Source organism: Colobus angolensis, unplaced genomic scaffold, assembly GCF_000951035.1.
Source record: "Colobus angolensis palliatus isolate OR3802 unplaced genomic scaffold, Cang.pa_1.0 Scaffold16, whole genome shotgun sequence".
Lineage (NCBI taxonomy): Eukaryota > Metazoa > Chordata > Mammalia > Primates > Cercopithecidae > Colobus > Colobus angolensis.
In genome coordinates, this window is record NW_012114710.1 from 15105471 (window position 1) to 15126319 (window position 20849).

A 20849-nucleotide genomic window follows, 5' to 3' on the forward strand; every position below is an offset into this window, starting at 1 on the left:
CTCTTTGGCAGCAGTGACTCTCCAACATTGCTGAGGCCTAGACCTCCTCACTCCTGAGAAAGGAGGACTCCCCACCTTCTTAGGGGAAGAGTGTTGTTTTTACACTAACCAGTCAGGGATAGTATGAGTTGCTGCCTGGCATTTACAGGAAAAGGTTTCTGAAATCAGACAAGGTCTTTCAAACTCTTATACAAACCTCTGGAGTTGGGCGACAAGGCTTCTCCCCTTTCTAGGTCCTGTGACTACCATCTTACTATTACTCACCTTTGGGCCCTGTATTTTTAACCTCCTTGTCAAATTTGTTTCCTCTAGGATCAAGGCCATCAAGCTACAGATGGTCTTACAATAGAACCCCAAATGAGCTCAACTAACAACCTCTACTGAGGACCCCTGGACCGACCCGCTGACCCTTTGGCTGGCCTAGAGAGCTCCCCTCTGGAGGACACTACCACTGCAGGGCCCCTTCTTTGCCCCTATCCAGCAGGAAGCTAGAGTGGTCATCACCCAATCCCAATAGCAGTTGGGGTGTCCTGTTTAGAGAGGGGATTGAGAGTTGAAGCCAGCTGTATTTCCTGGGTCGAGTGGGGACTTGGAAAACTTTTCTGTCTAGCTAGAGGATTGTAAAACACACACATCAGCACTCTTTGTCTAGCTAAAGGATTGTAAATGCACCAATCAGCACTCTGTAAAAACGCACCAATCAGCGCTCTGCGTCTAGCTAAAGGATTGTAAATGCACCAATCAGCATTCTGTAAAAATGCACCAATCAGCACTCTGTGTTTAGCTAAGGGATTGTAAATGCACCAATCAGCACTCTGTAAACACGCACCAATCAGCACTCTGGGTCTAGCTAAAGTATTGTAAATGCCCCAATCAGCATTCTGTGTCTAGCTAAAGGAGTGTAAATGCATCAATCAGCACTCTGTAAAAACACACCAATCAGTGCTCTGTGTCTAGCTAAAGGATTGTAAATGCACCAATCAGCAGTCTGTAAAATGTGTAAAACGAACCAATCAGCAGGACATCGGCAGGGACAAATAAGGGAATAAAAGCTGGCCACTGCAACCAGCAGTGGCAACCCACGTGGGTTACCTTCCATGCTGTGGAAGCTTTGTTCTTTCACTCTTCACAATAAATCTTGCTGCAGCTCACTCTTTGGGTCTGCACCACTTTTAAGAGCTGTAACACTCACTGCCAAGGTCCGTGGCTTCATTTTTGAAGTCAGTGAGACCAGACATCGACTGGAAGGAAGAAACTCCAGACACATCTGAAAGAACAAATTCCAGACACACTATCTTTAAGAGCTGTGACACTCACCGTGAAGGTCTGCATCTTCATTCTTGAAGTCAGTGAGACCAAGAACCCACCAGAAGGAACCAACTCCAGACACACTTTGAAGGTCTCAATAGAGAAAAAAGATAGAGTAAGGAAGAATTCACTCTCTCTAGCTGACTGTCTCTAGTTGGGCATCAGATTTCTTCTTCCTTCATATTTGGATTGGAACTTACACCATCAGCTGTCTTGCTTCAGGCCTGAAACTATACCATCAATTCTCTGCGTTTTGAGCTTGGCTGCTACAGATTTTTCAGCCTCCTTAATTATGTAAGCAAATTCTGTATGACAAATCTCTTTTTATATGCATACACGTATGTGTGTATATATATGTGTATATACACATAAATGCATATCACATATGTATATGTGATGTGTGCCTGTGAGAGAGTATTTAGATGAAATGAACATTTGAATCATTAAACTGAGTAAAGCAAATTGCACTCCCCATTGTGGTGGGCCTCATCCAATCCTTTGAAGACCTGAATAAAGCAAAAAGGTACAGTAGAGAGAGAGAAGTATCTCAGGAAAAGAACATGGTAAGACAAAATCTCTGAAGCAGGATAGTGAATGAGCTACTGCAGGAACTGTAAGAGGTCCAGTGGAGCTGTTGCAGAAAATGCTGGGCAAGAAGAACAGAGAAATGAGGCTGGAGGAGGCAACTGGAACCAGGCCATGAGCATAACTGTTTTAATTGTAAGGAAGAGGAGAGCCATTCCTCCTGTTCTAATCAGCAGAGTGACATGACACAAATAACCCATCTTTATTTGTATCTATGTAAAGTCAGGCAAACCAAATAGGATGATGTTGCAGTAAACTGGGTAAATGATGATGGCCTAAGGATGGTTGGACTGTAGAGATGAAGACCGAGGAATGGATTCAGTTAAGAAGGTAGAATTCAAAAGATGCAGTCATTGGGTACGGGAGCTGCTTATGAAGATGGAGGCATTTGGATGATTCCCAGAAAGAAAACAAGCAACTACATGAGTGGTGGTACCTCCTTTCATTAATAAAATATTTGTTGGGAGGAAAAATAACAAGCCTTGCTCTGCATAGCCACAGTTTAAATGTCTGTAATGATGAGCAATAAGCAGTTTCAAATGCACCACAGAATTCGGGTGAAACACCCCAGTTGGTTGTATAGATCAGGAACTCTGGAAGATTGCAATTGTAGCCCTTGGTGAGACAGAGATCTCTTGAGAGAGAGGACTCTTGTAGCATTCTTATATGGAAAATTGACTGAATACTGCAAAATGTAGAAGACTCAATAACACACTTCATATATTGGTTTTCCATTATTAATACTACATTGCTGGTAAGGAAAGGATTTTATAATAGACTGGAATCAAATGTTAAAAGTAATTCTGTGACAACAGGTCATATAGAAAAGAACAATTAGAAGGTAACAGCCAGCACTGATATAAGAAGATATGTGATTATTATAATATTACTTAAAACAGGTGTTCAAGAATGTTGATATCAAACCAGATTTATTTTTGAAGAAAGTCCTAATCTGTTAACTTCATATAGTTTAATGAAAGCACAAGTGGTCATGGTTTATTCCATTTTCCTCAAAATGTATTCTGAACAATAAATACACCCATCTCTACTAAAACATCGCCACAATTTTTTTCTCCCCATGAAATGTGAAGTTCCAATTTCTAAACATTTCATATCATTCATAAAATAAAAACATATTTTATGGTCATCACACAGTAGATTTCCTGTACCATGTTAATTTCAAATATGATTAAGTTGGTCAAATATCAATATGTACCATTAATATAATAGATTAGTCAAAAGGCCAAATAATGAATCTAAAAATATCAATATCATAACAATTCATTAGAGCATGTACATTGCTCTTCAAAAACTGTCTTTCTTAAATACTATTCAAATAAAACAAATGTAGCTTCCTTTTTTGTCCTTCCAATTTTTTCTTGTTATTTAATTCTGTATTGTGTCTTCCACTTCACCTGCCTTTTACTTTTTACCTTTAGGAACTCAGCCTACTGAAAGGGACATCAAGAAAAGCTACTTCCTAGACAAGAATATTCCCAGTATTATACTTGGAAGAGAACAATAAATATAGTTTATACTGAAAGCATAAAAAACTTCATGAGAAATGGAGTAAGAAAAAGTTGGGTGGAAAAGTAAAGGTCATAATTTTAATAATGACTAATAGTTGAATGATGCTATATTAATGACACTGTCAAATACTTTACTTGCTAGTTCAAACCAAAATTTCGAATAATAACCCACATGTTACAGAAGAAATGGTGTTCAGAAATAAAGAGAAAGGAAATAACATTTATTGTACAACATTGTGCCAGAATCTTTGCCTATATTGGATTGGTGCAAAAGTCATTGCGATTTGTGCTATTAAAAGTAACTGCAGAAACCGCAATTACTTTTGCATCAATCTTTATTACTAAATTTATTCTTAACATTATCAGGTGAAAGTGGGATTCAAAGATGGATCTGTTTGGTCACCAAATTCTCATGCTTCATCCAAAGTACGTTACTTTTACGTGAGTTCTGTAGCCTTATGAGGGAAGGGGAGACCCTGGTCCTACCTAAGGTGACTGAAAATCATGCTGCTGGGAAAACAACCAAGAAACAAAAAAAGGTTTTGAAAGTAAAAAGGGGACTGTGATTTTTTTTTAAATAAAGCAAATATCTTAGAACTAATGGTTTACCTACTAAAGGAAAACAAAAATATGGCATGGTCAATGATAATCGTCACTAGTTATCCAAACTAAGAACCAATGAGAAATAATTTTCAATAATAAAAAATGAGATGCTGTTCTGAACATACAGAAAATGTATTCATGTAACTTGGACATGGAAAGTCACCTTTTCTTGAGAAAAATCAGGGTTTATAAAAGGAAAAGACCTAGGATTCACATTCCTAGCTAGCCACTTTCTAAAAAAGTAAAATATTGTTGATATTATGAAATACTGAAATTTTCAACAAAATCTTCCATAGAGATTTTTAATGATCTGGTTTTTGTTTGAAACATGATAAACATGCTTATGTCTAGTTGCATTTAAAGATTATTACAGAGCTTGGCCTAAAATTTTTAAATGTCAGGGAAAGGCCATGTCTTGTCTTACACTCATTCAGAAATAAACCACATAGCTATAATTCCAGGATTCTGGGGAAACAGACCAAATCATAGGATCACTTCCTTTTCCATAGATCAAGAAAATCTCAAACCTGAGATCTACTATGTTGTGGTATGATCTCTTAAGAGAATAAATTATACCAATTCTATTAAATGTCACTGGATTTTTTAACGATATTTCATGGCATAAAAGTAGAGGCCAAGACCTCGTCTACAACAAATGTACACCGAAAGTGGTATTGAACATCAGGACTAGGAGAAGAGAAAATCAGCTTTTCTCATTAATGTTGGATACACAAGTCTGGAATTTTTGTTAGGGTGTGTCACTGAAACACAGGCACATTAATGGCATTATTTTTTCATTTAGCAGCAAAAATAAATTGCAAGACTAAACTGCATGTCTCTCATTCTATCCAAAATAGGATTGTTATTGGGATTTAATTTTAAAGGAATAGATATTGACAGATGAAAGGATGAGAAGAGAAATTTTGCTTGCTCTGATAGTTCAGTGAGCTGTAGCACAATGTTAAAGAAGAATCAAAACACAAGACCAGTATGAACTGATTCTTTCCATTGACTTGTTGGCAAATACAAAAATCATAGTCACACAGCCATATGCTATCTCAGATATGTTTGGTTGAAGAAAAGGAGATGATGAATGATGGTACCATTAAATTGCAAATTTTTTTATTATTCCATTAATTTCCCTTAAATGTGTAGGAGTTTAATTTTCTTATCCTCATATATATAATCTTATTGAACACTAAAGTCATTTAAAATGCAAAAATAAACCTCATCTATTTTTTTCAAGGTTACTATCACTTTTTTCTTTAAAGAAACACCAAGAAGAAAGTTATTGAAAATAGAGAACAGAATTTGAATAGCCATACCTGTCTACATTTGCATATATTGAGAGCTGCATATATTTTATATAACAAATTGATATTCACTCTAGCTCTCCCTTGTCTTAATGCTTTCCATGTCTCTTCCACATCAGCTAATTTGAATGCCCAGACTTCTACTGTTTGTGCAGAAGATCTCTTGATATTGTGCCTTTGGCTGAATGACATGTAGAGCACACACCCATAAAAAAAAAAAAAGATGTCAGAGAACATGATATGATAAAATTAAACAAAGCTTAACATCCTTCTGGTAATTTCAAAATTTTAAGCCCCCTGGAATTTCTGTGCCTCTGACAGTTTGACCATGTTAACCAGAGCCTGGTTTCTTTTTTTTTTTTTTTTTTTTTGATTATAGAAATTTTCAAACATATACAAATGTAGAAAAAATAGCATAATGAATACCCATTTTATTTACTACTTTTCTTACAATTGTTAAAATTTGCATTCTGAGAATGTCTTTTAAAGTTGTATGATTTTATGAAGGAAAATAAAACCCGAGCCACAATATAATAAAACCACTACGATACATTACATTGTAATTTAGTTTAACTTGAATTCCATAAACTCAAGTGTTTCATGAAAGGAAAATCACATATACATATAAAATTATATATATAATATGTGCATATGTGTGTATATGTGTGTGAATGTGTGCATATTATGTATACTATATGTATACAACATATATTATGTTGTATTATGTGTGTATTTTGTATATATACATTATATATACATATAGACACACGTATACATTGTCTATTATATAATATATATAGTTATATATATACACACACATATACACATAATATACACACACATATTCCCTATCCTCTTTCTTAAATAAACTACTTAGCAAACGCTGACTTTCATTGGAAGACATAATACTGGAACTTGTAGTTATAAGGTCACCATGTTGATGCATACCAAAATTATCATTATCATTTGAGATCTTACTCTAGAAATATTGACTTTTTAGTTAAAAGATGTAAACTTAAATTGTTCATATGTCTAGAATATATGTTAAACTAAAAGCAAAACTTGATAACCAGCAAATATATTGTACACTGCATCAGACATTAAATCTTTTTGAAAAAATTTCAGGCTGTTGTAAGGAGATTTCTTCAGGAATGTGGTAAAAATTTCTGATAAGTCTTTTATTAGTAGTATGGGACTGGAAAAGCATATATGAATGAGTAAGCTTGAGATGCAGGCCATAAAAGAAAACATGGAGTGAGTGTTCCCAAATGTAAGGTCAGTAAAGAGCATTCTCCCCAGATTAAAAGAAAATACTTCAGCTTCAAAGTTCCCATTACAGTATGTTGCAGTAACCACAAATTTAGTGGTTTAAAACAATACAAACTATAATCTTACAGTTCTGTAAGTAGAAGACTGACATGGATTTCACAAGGCTAAGAACATGGTGTCTACAGGGCTTCCAACTCTCTCTTACAAGTCAGAAAGTTTCTCTGATTCTCTGACTCATGTGATAAGATTTGATCCTCCCTGGATAATTCAGGATAATTTTCCCTATCTCAAGTTCCATAACCTTAATCATGTGTGCAAAATCTCTTTTGCTATGGAAGGTAACATATTGACAGGTTTTGGGTATTAGGATGTGGACATCTTTGCGGGGAGGGCATTGTTCAGCCAACTACACAATCGCATCTTCAAAAACAGTAGTAAATTGCTTGCTCCCCAAATTGTGAACACTGTGAGAGGCTATTTTTAATTTGTGTGACACCTTGCATTGCAGACAAATTAAAAATAACACGCCCAATGCTTGGGCCTCCAAAGCTTAGAAAAAACGAAGTGAGAAAAATTCTGATTTCATGGAGAGACTTTCACAGAATCACTTGTCTATTTATTTGTTCATTTATTTATCTATTAAATGTTTATTATATGCCAGTCACTGTACCAGATGATAGAAAAGGAACTAGAAATAAAACAGGCATCATGCCGACTGCCATGAAACTTAAGTATAGTGCTTGTTACATATGTTAGACAAATAACTACATAAAGTTAAGTGCTAGGAGAATGTGCAATAAAGGAAAATATACTGGGGTTTTCTTAGCGCCTGTACATAAGAAACTAACATAGAATGTGCTTCAAGAAAAGCCTCCTTGCTTAAACAGCTCTGTAGGAAAAAAGCTAATAATCCAATCAAAAGATGGGCAAATGATTTGAATAGACTTTTTTTCTAAAGAGAACATATAAATGGCAAAAACAGACATATGAAAAGGTGTTCAACATCATTGATCATCAGAGAAATGAAAATCAAAACTATAATGAGACATCATCTCACCCCAGTTAAAATGCTTTTATCCAAAAGACAGGCAATAACAAATACTGGCGAGGATGTGGAGAAAAGGGAACGCTTTACACAGTTGGTGGGAATGTAAATTAGTAGAACCACTATAGAGAAGAGTTTAGAGGTTCCTCAAAAAACAAAAATATTGAGTTACCATATGATCCAGTAATTCCAGTACCGGATATATACCCACAAGAAAGAAAATTAGTACACAGAAGAGATATCTACACTCCGGTGTATGTTGCAGCACTATTTATGATAGCTAAGATTTGGAAGCAATCCAAGTGTCCATCAACAGATGAATGGATAAAGAAAACGGTGCATATGCACAATGGAGTACTATTCAGCCATGGGAAAAATGAGATCCAGTCATTTGCAGCAACATGGATGGAACTGGTGATCATTATGTTAAGGGAAATACGCCAAACACAGAAAGACAAGCATCACATATTCTCACATATTTGTGGGATCTAAAAATCAAATCAATTGAACTCACGGACACATAGAGTAGAAGGATGGTTCCAGAGTCTGGGAAGGGTAGTGGAATTTTAGGGGCAATGTGGGGATGGTTAATGGTCAATCACAAAAAAACATGGAATGAATAAGACCTACTATTTGATATGACAATAGGGCAACTATAGTCAATAATAAATTAATTGTGTATTCTAAGGTAACTTAGAGTATAATTGGATTGTTTGCAACACAAAGGATAAATACTTGAGGCGATGGATAACTCATTCTCCATAATGTGCTTATTCCACATTGCATACCTGTCTTAAAACAACTTGTGTAACTTATAAATATATATATCTACTATGTACCCACAAATTTTTTGCTGGGGGGGCCGGAGTCTTGCTCTGTCACACATGCTGGAGTGCAATGGTGCAATCTCAGCTCACTGCAACCTCCACCCACTGGGTTCAAGTGATTCTCCTGCCTCAGCCTACTGAGTAACTGGATTACAGGCGCCCGCCACTATGTCCAGCTAATTTTTGTACTTTTAGTAGAGATCGGGTTTCACCAGGTTGGCCAGGATGGTCTCTAACTTCTAACCTCATGATCCACCCACCGTGGATCCACCCACCTTGGCCTCTCAAAGTGCTGGGTTTACACGCGTGAGCCACCGTGCCCAGCCAAAATATTTTTAATTAAAAAATTGTAAAAAAGGAAAGCCTCTTTGAGGAGGCAGCATTAAGTTAGGAAATGAAAGATGAGAATTCACCCAAAAGATTGGTGACAGGGGAATTAAGAAATTGGTGATAAAAAGCAGCCAAAGAGAACAGCACGTGAACAGGCTCTAAGGTGTGAAGAAACATTGCCTATTACAAGAAAAAATAAAGGATAAGAGAAAGTATATAAAGGCAAAGCCTCCCCTAACATTTGAAGAGTCCAGGGAAAAGTACCAATGCAGACCCCCAACCACCTCTCTCTGATCCTGAATCTGTCATCTCCTTTGCAGACCTCATACACATGTGTTGTGGAGACCACAGCCTACCTATCAAGTTCCATCAACATTCCGCAAATAGCCACTCTTGACCAACTAGGGCAGAGAAGTGCACCACTGGGTACCTGACAAGTCACTAAAGACAGACTTGGGAATGAGTTCCCAAAAGGCACTTAGAAATGGGCCTCAGAGAATTTTGGAATCCTAGAAGGAGTACAGTTTCCACATGGGTGCATCCTCTTGGCCCTGAAGATTCCTCACTGCATGAGGAGGGGTAAGGTTAAAGCAAAGTCATCATTTATAATGCATATCACAACACTTGCAAATGTGGAGAATAAATTTTGAAGAACACATTTAGCATTTTCCTGTTTTCATAAAATGTGATTTCAATAAGCAAAACTTCTCAATATTGATCATCAAAGACTAAGTTGCTAAATCAAAATTTTACTTCAAATTAATACTTTTCTGTGCCAGAATATATGCTTACTAAATAGCTAGTGATGGATAATTGAGTAATGAAAATGAAATAGACATATGTGAGACTGCATGAAGATAGTATATTATTATAGTTACTAAGGGGTATGTATCATGTCCTGGCAACCTTTGTATTACCATAGTACCTAAAAGTGTCTCCAGCATGTAATATACAAATAATAAATATATGTCAAATACAATTGACTTAAACGATTCAACCAAAGGTAATTTTTTCTATTTTTTTGTTGTTATTCAATGAAAACTGCTAGATTTAAGTATAGAATCATGACATTTCAGATTTGCAGTATCTTCTTCCAGCACAGGAATCTCTTTTGCAGCATCACCTGATTCTAAGTTTTTACTTGTATCATAACTAAAATAATATACCTTCACTTTGTCCCTAAAAGCCTCACTGTCAGCTGATTTTGCCCTGACCTGACTGCCGCACCTTCCTCTTGATGCTTGAATTCACACACATTTCCTACTGATAACTCTAAAAATTCTTTAATCTTATAGAAAACAAAGAGATGTATGTGAATATATCATTCTATAACCTGAATTTACTATTCATTCACATTATTTTCTACTATCATCTACCTCGCATGCTCTTTTCCATACTTTAAACATGTTTATCCCGAGTCATCTTCACTAGCCATTGTCATGAGGACATTTAGAAATGTTAAACATCTTAATGTGGTAATGAGGATTCTATATTTCTTCAACCATGTTAAGTGTCATTTTTCTTATTGCAATCACTTTTCATGAAAATCAATCTATGATAAATTTTATATTTCTCATCATAAAGAATAGCACTTGTTCTTTAATAAAACACATAAAATAGATAAATATGAATAGTGACTATGGCCCATAATATAATGACATCATCAAAAAATCTTTTGTTAGAATTGTTTTAATATCGTTTGAGAACTTTTCCTTTGCAATTTAAGATAACAGCTTTTATTGTTTTAATCAAAATAAAATTATATTAAACTTATTTTCCAGTAAGTTGTTTTGTTCCCTTCATCACCTATGTTAACATATACAAGATGAATTTTTTTTTAGATGCATGTGTATTTATATGTACCTAGAGGGAACATATTTCCACACCAATATGCATAACTTTATCAACACTCATATCTATGATTCATTATTACAAACAAAGCTGTTACAAATAATTTTATACAATATAGTCAATAGTTGGGAGTATGAACTCTAAGGTCAGACTCCTTTGATTTAAACATAGTCCTGTTAAATACTAGCTTTGTGGTCTTAGGCATGTTACTCTGCATTTCTCTGCATCAATTTCCTTATATATAAAATTTGGGTAATTATAGTACCTACCTAAAAGTTATTATTATGAGAAGGTTATTAATATAGAAAACATTTTAAAAGTGTGTGACACATGGTAACACTTCTGCTATCATTTTTTCATCTCCTGGTGTATCTAAGAGTGGAATCGCTGGATCATATGTTATGGACACCTCCACTTTTATTAGACACTGCAAACTTGCTCTCCAAAGCAGCTTATAACAATAATGTGCCCACCAGTAGCACAAGAGAATTTCTATTGTTCTTCATCTTTGCATACACTTGGTATTATCAGGCTTTTTGAACTTTTGCCAATGTAACGATTTTAATATGTTTGGTATTATTTGCATACACCAGACTATTTGTGAGATTTGGTGGCCTTTTGGATATTTAGACATTTTATTGCCCTTCTTACAAATTATTTTTCTATTATTTGCCCTTTTGTAGGTTGAAGTGAATGAGAACCTCTGGGAAATGACCAATATGTCTCTCATATTAATACACTGAAAAGGTGGAAAGCCAGAACTTTCATCCACTGGTACCTGCCCTCCATTAGTTGAGAGTTGTCAGGACATTACTTCTATCAACTAATTCCCCTGCGTCCCTGCACTTCTAAACTGCCTTTTAGAAGCACAAATGCACTTGGATATGTAATGCAGTCTGCATGAGCTTGAGCTCACAGTGAACATCCACTATAACTGTGGCTAAAATCAGAGATGCCTGAGGTGCATAGTGTAAACTATTAAAAAATTTAATAAAAGAAGTTCCCAGATTTCTAGAATGGCAGCATGAGGAGTTCTGTGGAGGCAAGTGAAACAGCTATAACTGATGAAAATTACTTTTAAAAATAAAAACATCACATAAAATATCTGGAAATAATTCTAAGAGCATGTAACAAATGAAGAAATATTTATTCAAGAAAATCTGCTCTTTCTTGGTAAGAAAAGCAAGAATCTATGTCATCTGAGTCTCAACCCACTCCTTTCCTCCCACTCCCAGCTCCGTATGATGGAAGCTTCAATACAGGTGAGTGCAGCCCAACAAAGTTTTCACTATCCCCTTTGCTCCCAGTCAAGGGCCACAGTCCCTCCCCAGGAGGGGTAAGACACCAACATTTCTCATCTCTCCCCTGGCTCCATATTGCCGAGGTTGTATTCCAGGCAAGAATGATTCAGAGCTCGAAGGCACTCCTCCTCCACCTAGCATCATCTTGTAGAGGAGAAGTTCTACACCCGGATCAGCAGGCTGTGACTACTAGGGTGCAGATCACCCTCACCCCAGCTCACTAGTAGGGAAGAAGTTTTACACAGGGTAACACAAGCCAAGAAGACCAGAGACTATTGTCAAAATGTACACTCTTCTTGGATAGTATGAGGTTATCATTCTAAGAGGAGTGGGTCACTCTCCCTTCCCCCAGCTCTGGAGAAGTGGCTCAGAGAACTTTTCCCTTTGGAAAGAGGCAGGCCATAAGAGCCAAGTTCCATAGCTCTCAGTAAAGGAACTGGCTTTATTTGGAAAAAAAAAATGTGAGAAATTTCAAGCTTAAGGACACTCTTCAAAACAGTAGAGACTATGGTGGTAAGCAATTAGGAATAGTATGGTAGCTCTATGAAGTAATAAGCTAAACTGTGTAACACCTAGAAGTTTACAAGAGAAAACCACAAAAAGAGACAGTTAAGAAAAGATCCCCTGGCATCAGAACAAACCTGAAAGACTGGTCTCAGAGATTAACACTGCGAAAAAAAATTGTATTTAATTTCATGAGACTGTGAAGTATTTTCTATCTTATGGCATTATCAAAAACAACAGAGAAATTAGCCTGCATGTTATCCTAACATTCTAATATCCTCTAATAGCTAGGTATGACGCCAACAGAAGTAGGCAGCTTAACAGAAAGATCAGAGAGAGGGACAGTCAAAGAGAGCACTGCTAAATTGATTGTTATCTCAGGTGACTGTGCATGTGCCCAGTGACGCACTCTTTGAGGAGGGACATCAGTAACTTCATGTTGTAGGAGAAATAGATCCCATTGACATAGTCTAACCAAGTAACAGATAGACAAATAGCAATAAGCCATGAGGGTTGTGATGGTTAATTTTATGTGTCAGTTTGGCCACAGATTGCCCAGATATTTGGTCAAACATTATTCTGGGTGTTTCTGTAGGATGTTTTTGGAAGATTTACTGTTTAAGTCAGTGGACTTTAAGTAAGCAGATTACCCTCCACAACATGGGTGGATCTCATTCAATCAGTTGAGGACCTGAATAGAACTAAAAGACTGGCCTTCCCCAAGCTAGAGAGAATCCTTCTGAAGCAGATTGCCTTTGGATTTCATCTGCAACGTTGGCTCTGTCTGAATCTACACCAGACAGCTTTTATACTCTAACCAGAACATCAGCTCTCCTAGGTCTTTAGCCTGCCAGCACACTTTGCAGATTTTGGACTTGCCTTTCCCAATAATCACATGTACAAATTCCTTTTACTGAATATCTTTCTCTATGTGTCCATGTATATACATCCTGTTGATTGTGTTTTTTTAAAGAATGCTGACCAACATAGAGGTGATGGTAATTCAGGATCTGTAAGTGCTACAGTATATTACCTAAAATGCCCAGTTTTCATCCAAAAAATAAGTAAAAAACAAGAAAGTATAACCCATTTACAGTGAAAACACAACTTTTTAAAGCAGTTGTCAAAAACTACTTTTGAAAGGTCCTATATGTCAAACTTAGCAGACAAAGACTTGGAAAAAGATAGTAGTATGAACATGTACAAAGAACCAAAAGAAGAAACTCTTAGGAAGTAAAGGAAGATATATGATGAAAAGTTTCATCAAATAGAGAATATTAATAAAGAAATAAAACTGCTTAAAAAAACTGAATTGAAATTTTTAAGTTTAAACATATAATAACTAAAATAAGGAAGTCACAAGAGAGACAAAATAGTAGATAGGAGCTGGCAGAAGAAAGAATCCACAAACTTGGAGATCCAAGAGTAGAGTTAAGGCAATCTGAAAAACAGAGAGAAAAAAGAATTAAGAAAAATGAACAGAGGCTGGGAAAATGTGGAACAACATTAAAGACAGCATCATAGACATAATGAGTGTATCAGAAGCAGATGAGAGAGATAAAGGAGCAGAAAACAATATGTGAATAAATAATGCCAATAAATGTTAAATTATTTTTAATTTTTTAATTCTAGTTTTAAAAAAGCAATATGCATATCAAAAAAAATTAATTCTAAGATAAGTGCAAAGAGATCTATACTCTGACAAATCTCACTAAAATATTTAAAACTAAAGAAAAATAGAAAATGTTGAAAGCACACGCATAGCAACCACAATAAACTTAATGTCAAAAGCAACTGACTTCAGAAGGCAAAAAGACAACATTTACAAAATGCTGAAAGAAAAACTTTCAGCCAAGAATCTCATATCTAGTAAAACTATCTTTCAAAAAATGAAGAAAATATAAAAATATTCACAGGTAAACAAAAATAAAGTATCCATTGCTAGCAAACTTGTCATACAAAAAATGGTAATAAAAGCAAGTGACCTCAGACAGTAATGCAAATCCACATGAAAAAAAGAATGCCAGTTCTTTTTATGTTGCTAAGTGATTTTAAAGATAATATGAATGCATATTTCTTTTCCTTCCTTCACTTAATTGGTTTAAAGATAAATTGTATAAAACAAATATATATAAATGCATTATAGGGTCTATAATGCATAGAAATATAATATATTTTAAAATAACACAAAGGAGGCAGATGGAACAAATGCTATACCAAAATAAAAAAATGAAAGCAGATCTGAACTCAAATTCACAAAAATAATAAAAAAGATTAGAAATGGTAAGTAAAAAGTTTCATATAACAAACTCTATGAATACATACTTTCCCTCATTTCTTTTCTCAGTTTCTTTAGTTTGTGCATTAAAATAAACATAATATATAGGTGTAATATGTTTTATAGTAATAGCACTGGAATTATTTTCTACAAATATAAAGTAGATTATGACAAGTCATAAAACAAAACAACTATATATGCATACATATATATACACACATACATATATAGTGAAACAGCCATTAAAACCCTCTCTTAAGTAAATAATGCTGAGATAGATTGCTAGCCACATGTAGAAGAGTGAAACTTAGACCCTTACCTTTCATCACATATAGAAGTTAACTCAAGATGGATTACAGATTACAATGTTACATTAGAAAATATTCATTTAATCCCAAAGAAAGTAGTTTAAGAAGAACAGAATAACAAAAAGGATAAGAAATATATAAAACAAATATAAATGGCAAAGACATAAAGCCAACTATATAAATAAATGCATTAAATGTGACCAGATTAAGCAACCAATAAGGATTGTCAAGATGGATAAGAAAACAAAATCAAAATCTATGTGGTCTATGGAAGACAAACTTTAGATTTAAAGACAAATAGTTTGAAAGTAATAAAACAAAAAAAAATTATAAAAACAAAAAAATAGAAAGGTGAAGTGGCTATAATATCAGACAAAATATTTAAAACAGAAAAAAGTCATTAGTCTTAAACACAAAAATTCTTTTTTTTTTTTTTTTTTGAGACGGAGTCTCGCTCTGTCGCCCAGGCTGGAGTGCAGTGGCCGGATCTCAGCTCACTGCAAGCTCCGCCTCCCGGGTTTACGCCATTCTCCTGCCTCAGCCTCCCGAGTAGCTGGGACCACAGGCACCCGCCACCTCACCCGGCTAGTTTTTTTTGTATTTTTTAGTAGAGACGGGGTTTCACCTTGTTAGCCAGGATGGTCTCGATCTCCTGACCTTGTGATCCGCCCGTCTCGGCCTCCCAAAGTGCTGGGATTACAGGCTTGAGCCACCGCGCCCGGCAAAAATTCTTAAATAAGGAAAGTTTTAATCTATTAGGACAACATAACAATGTACATTTTATACACCTAACAACAATATATCAATATACACATATATGTACCTACCAACAGAGACTTACTATACCTGAAGAAAAATTTGAGAGAAGTGAAGGGAGAATAAACAACTCAACAATAATTAATGAAATAGAAAATGTAAAAACAATAAAGAATATCAATGAAACCAAAAGCTGGCTCTTTAAAAAGGTCAACAAAAATGACAAAACTTTAAGTAAACTGATCAAGAAAAAAAGACAGCTGAAATCACTAAAATCAGTAACACAAGAGGGGACAACTTTATGACTTTACAATTACAATACTGACCAAAGCGATCCACAGAGTCAACACTACTCCTATCAAGCTACCAACATCATTATTCACAGAACTAAAAACTGACTGTTCTAAAATTAGTATGAAACCAAAAAGGAGTCCAAACAGACAAAACAATCTTAAGCACAAAGCTGCAGGCTTCACATTTCGTGACTTCAAACTATACTATAAGGCTATAGTAACCAAAAGAGTATGGTACTGATACAAAAATACACATATAGGCCAATGGAAAAGAATAGACAACCAGACAACCTAGAAATAAAGCAGCACACCTGCAGCAATCTTATCTCTGACAAAGTCAACAAAAATAAGCAAGAAAGAAAAATCCTTTATTAAGTAAATGATACAGAGATCGATTGCTAGTCACATGCAGAAGAATGAAACTTGGACCCCTACCTTTCACCATATACAGAAGTTAACTCAAGATAGATTAAATATTTAAATGTAAGACCCCAACCTATAAGAATCATAGGAGATAACCTAGGAGACACCACTCTGGACATTGACATTGGCAAAGAATTTATTACTAACTCTTCAAAGGAAATTGCAACAAAAATTGACAAATGGGAGGGACCTAATTAAACTAAAGAGCTTCTGAGCAGCAGAAGAAATTATCAACAGAGTAAACAGACAATATACAGAACGGGAGAAAATATTTGCAAACCGCGTCTGACAAAGGTCGAATATCCAGAACCTATAAAGGGACTTAAACAATTCAACAGGTAAAAAACCAATAATGGTGTGTAAATCTATTCATATTCAGTTTCTGCAAGCTGGATTCCGTTTGCTAACAACTTTTTGAAGACTTTTGTATATTTGTTTAAGAGAAATATTGATGTGTAATTTTCTTTACTTGAGATATCTTTGTTTTTTGTATCAGGATAATTCTGACTTCAGATAATAAAGTGATCCTCCCTCTTCTATGTTTTTAAGATAATTCATTAAAATATTGCTATTCTCTCTTGAATAGAAAACAGAAAAAGCATTTCACAAACTTTAACACAAAAACTTTCTCAACCTGAATGTACCCAAAATAATTTAAACAACCACACCCAAATAGTATCCTTTTTTTTCCTTAAGACACAGAGTCTCCCTCTGTTGCCCAAGCTGGAATGCAGTAGTGCAATCAAAGCTCAGTGCAGCCTAGAACTCTTGCTATCAAGGGATCCTCCTGCCTCAGCCTCCCTGAATAGCTGAGATTACAATGGTACATCCACACACCCAACTTATTATATTTATTTTTTATTTTTCAGGGATGGGATCTCACTATGTTGCAGACTGGTCTCAAACTCCTGGCCACAAGCAGTCCCCACAGTTGAGCCTCCCAGGTAGCTAGGATTATAGGCGAGAACCACTGCAACCTGCCATAATTAACATCACATTTAATAGTGAAAGATTGAGTGCCTTCTCCCTGTGATTAGAAGCAACAACAACAACAAAAAATCTGCTCTCACTACAGAAAAGAATAACAGAGCTTCCACATTGTACTAGAGATTCTAAGTAGAATAATTGAGTAAAAAGGAGAAATTTAAAATACTCAGAGTGGAAGGGAAGAAAGTAAAAAAGTCACTATGTTCTTAGATACAGAAATCTTGAGGAATCCAATACAAATTATTAGAAATAATAAATGAGGCCAGGCACGGTGGCTCATGCCTGTAATCCCAGCACTTTGGGAGGTCAAGGCGGGTGGATCACAAGGTCAGGAGTCCAAGACCAGCCTGGCCAATATGGTGAAACCCCGTCTCTACTAAAAACACAAAACTTAGCTGGCGTGGTGGTGTGCACCTGTAGTCCCAGCTACTCAGGAGGCTAAGGCAGAAGAATCCCTTGAACCTAGGAGGCAGAGGTTGCAGTGAGCTGAGATCACGCCACTGCACTCCAGCCTGGATGACAGAATGAAACTCTGTTTCAAAAAAAAAAAAAAAAAGAAAGAAGGAAAGAAAAGAAATAATAAATGAGGCCGAGCGCGGTGGTTCACGCCTGTAATCCCAGCACTTTGGGAGGCCGAGGCCGGCGGATCATGAGGTCAGGAGATTGAGACCACTCTGGTCAACATGGTGAAACCCCGTCTCTACTAAAAAATACAAAAAATTAGCCAGGCGTGGTGGTGCCTGCCTGTAGTCCCAGCTGCTAGGGAGGCTGAGGCAGGAGAATCACTTGAACCTGGGAGGCAGAAGTTGCAGTGAGCCGAGATCTTGCCACTGCATTCCAGCCTGGTGACAGAGCAAGACTCTGTCTCAAAAAGAAGAGAAAAAAAAATAATAAATATATTAATTGGGTTTACAGGGCACAGGATCACATTAAAAATCAACTGTATTTATATACATAAGCAACAGAGAATTCAAGAGAAAAATTAAGAAAACATTTCTACTAACAACAGCATCAAACAATAAATAAAATACTTAGGAATAAAATTAATAAAAAAAAGCAAACTCATACTCTGAAAGCTATAAGACATAGAAGAAATAAATTAAAGACAATCTAAATAAATTAAAAGATATCCATGTCTAATGATCACAAAGAAGACTTAATATTATTAGATGACAGTGCTCCCCACATTGACTTTTAAATTTAATGTAGTCCATATCAACATGCCAACTGGCAGTTTTACAGGAATTAACAAGTCGATCCTAAAATTTATATGGAAATTCAAGGATGCAGAATAACCAAATCAAAAAAGAAAAGTTAGAGGACTCACACATCCAAATTTCACAATTTTCAACAAACCTTCAGATATCAAGATACTGTGGTATTGCCATAGGGTAGACATTGAAATAATTGTAAGTCCAGAAATAAACCCGCATGTTTATGGTCAACTGATTTTTGAAAATGATGTCAGAACAATTTAATTGTGTTTTAAATAAATGGTGCTGGGACAACTGGATATCCACATGCAAAATAATGACTTTGGACACCTCCCTTACACCATGTACCAAAATTAACTCAAAATGAGTCATAGAACTAACTGTGAGAGCTAAAACACCTAAAACTCTTAGAAGAAAACATTGAAGTAAATATTCATGACTTTGAATTAGGCAATAGGTTTTCAGAATGACCCAGAAACCCAGCAACAAAAAAGTAGATAAATTGGACTTTCTGGCTGGGCACGGTGGCTCACACCTGTAATCCTAGCACTTTGGGAGGCCAAGGTGGGCAGATCACTTGAGATCAGGAGTTTGAGACAAGCCTGGCCAATATGGTGAAACCCATATCTACTAAAGATACAAAAATTAGCTGTGCATGGTGGTGTGTGCTTATATTCCTTATATTCCCAGCTAGCCAGGAGGCTGAGGCAGGAGAAGGTATTTATATACACAACCCAGGAGACAGAGGCTGCAGTGAGCCAAGATGGTGCCACTGTACTCCAGCTTGTATGACAGAGCAAGATTTCATCTCTAAAAAAAAAAAAAGGAACACCATCAAAACAGTGAAAATACAACACCAATACCCAGGATGAGAGAAAATATTTGCAAATCATACACCAGATAAAGGACTTGTATCCAGAATACATAAAGAACTCACAACTCAATAACATTTAAAAACTCATTTATAATAAATAAAAATTATCCATTTACCATGTACAATTGACCATATACAAAATGGCCAATAGTTATGTGAAGTGATGTGCCACCATTATTAGTCATCAGAGAAATACATATCAAAACAAAACAAGGCTCCATTTCACATCTACTAGATAAACTGCAATTAAAAAGACAGATAATTACAAGTGCTGGTGAGAATATATAGAAATTGGAAACTTCATATATTGATGGTGGGTATGTAAAACATTTCAGCCACTTCGGTGAACAGTCTGGCAGTTCCTCAAATGGTTAAACCATTTGCATTAAAGTAATCACAGAATTACCAGACACAGTAACCTTATGATCCAGTAATTGCACTGCTAGCCAAAAGAAATAAATGCACGCATCTATAAAAATACTTATACACAAATGTTTATAGCAACATTATTTTTAATGGCCAACATGTTGAACCAATTCAGATGTCCATCAACTAAAGAATAGGCTGTAAAGTATGGCTTATCTATGTAATAAAATATTATTTTCCAATAAAAAGTTATGAAGCATTGATATATACTATTACATAGATGAAGCTCAAAAGTATTACCCTTAGTGGAAGAAGTGATTGTGACTACTTCTTCTATTGTGACTACAATAGACAACGTATTGTACAATTCCATTTACATGAAATGCCCATATAGGTAAATTTTAGAAACAAAAATATGTTAACGGTTGCCTAAGGCTAAGAGTATATGAGATGATGATGACTATTAACGGTGTAATGTTTCTTTTTGGACAAAAAAAAGTTCTAAAATTAAATTATGATGATAGTTGCACAACTGTGGATATACTAAAATTAATTGAATTGTACATTTTCACAGGTGAATTGTATGACATGTAAATTGTCTTATTAAAGCTATTTCATAAAATGTCTATTACAGATTAATGTCCAGCAACATGACTTTTTTTGTGTGTTGCTTTGTAATTCTCATTCCTTTTATTACTTTTATCTTACTATGTTTGCTAGGACCACTAGCCTGATGTTAAATAGTGACATGATGGGCATACCGGTCTCATTCCACACGTTAAAGGAAAGTTTCTAACACTTCATCATTAAGCATTACATCTACAATAGATTTGGGGACATATCTAACTCATGTATTACCAACTCCACAAAGAATTTTTATACCAC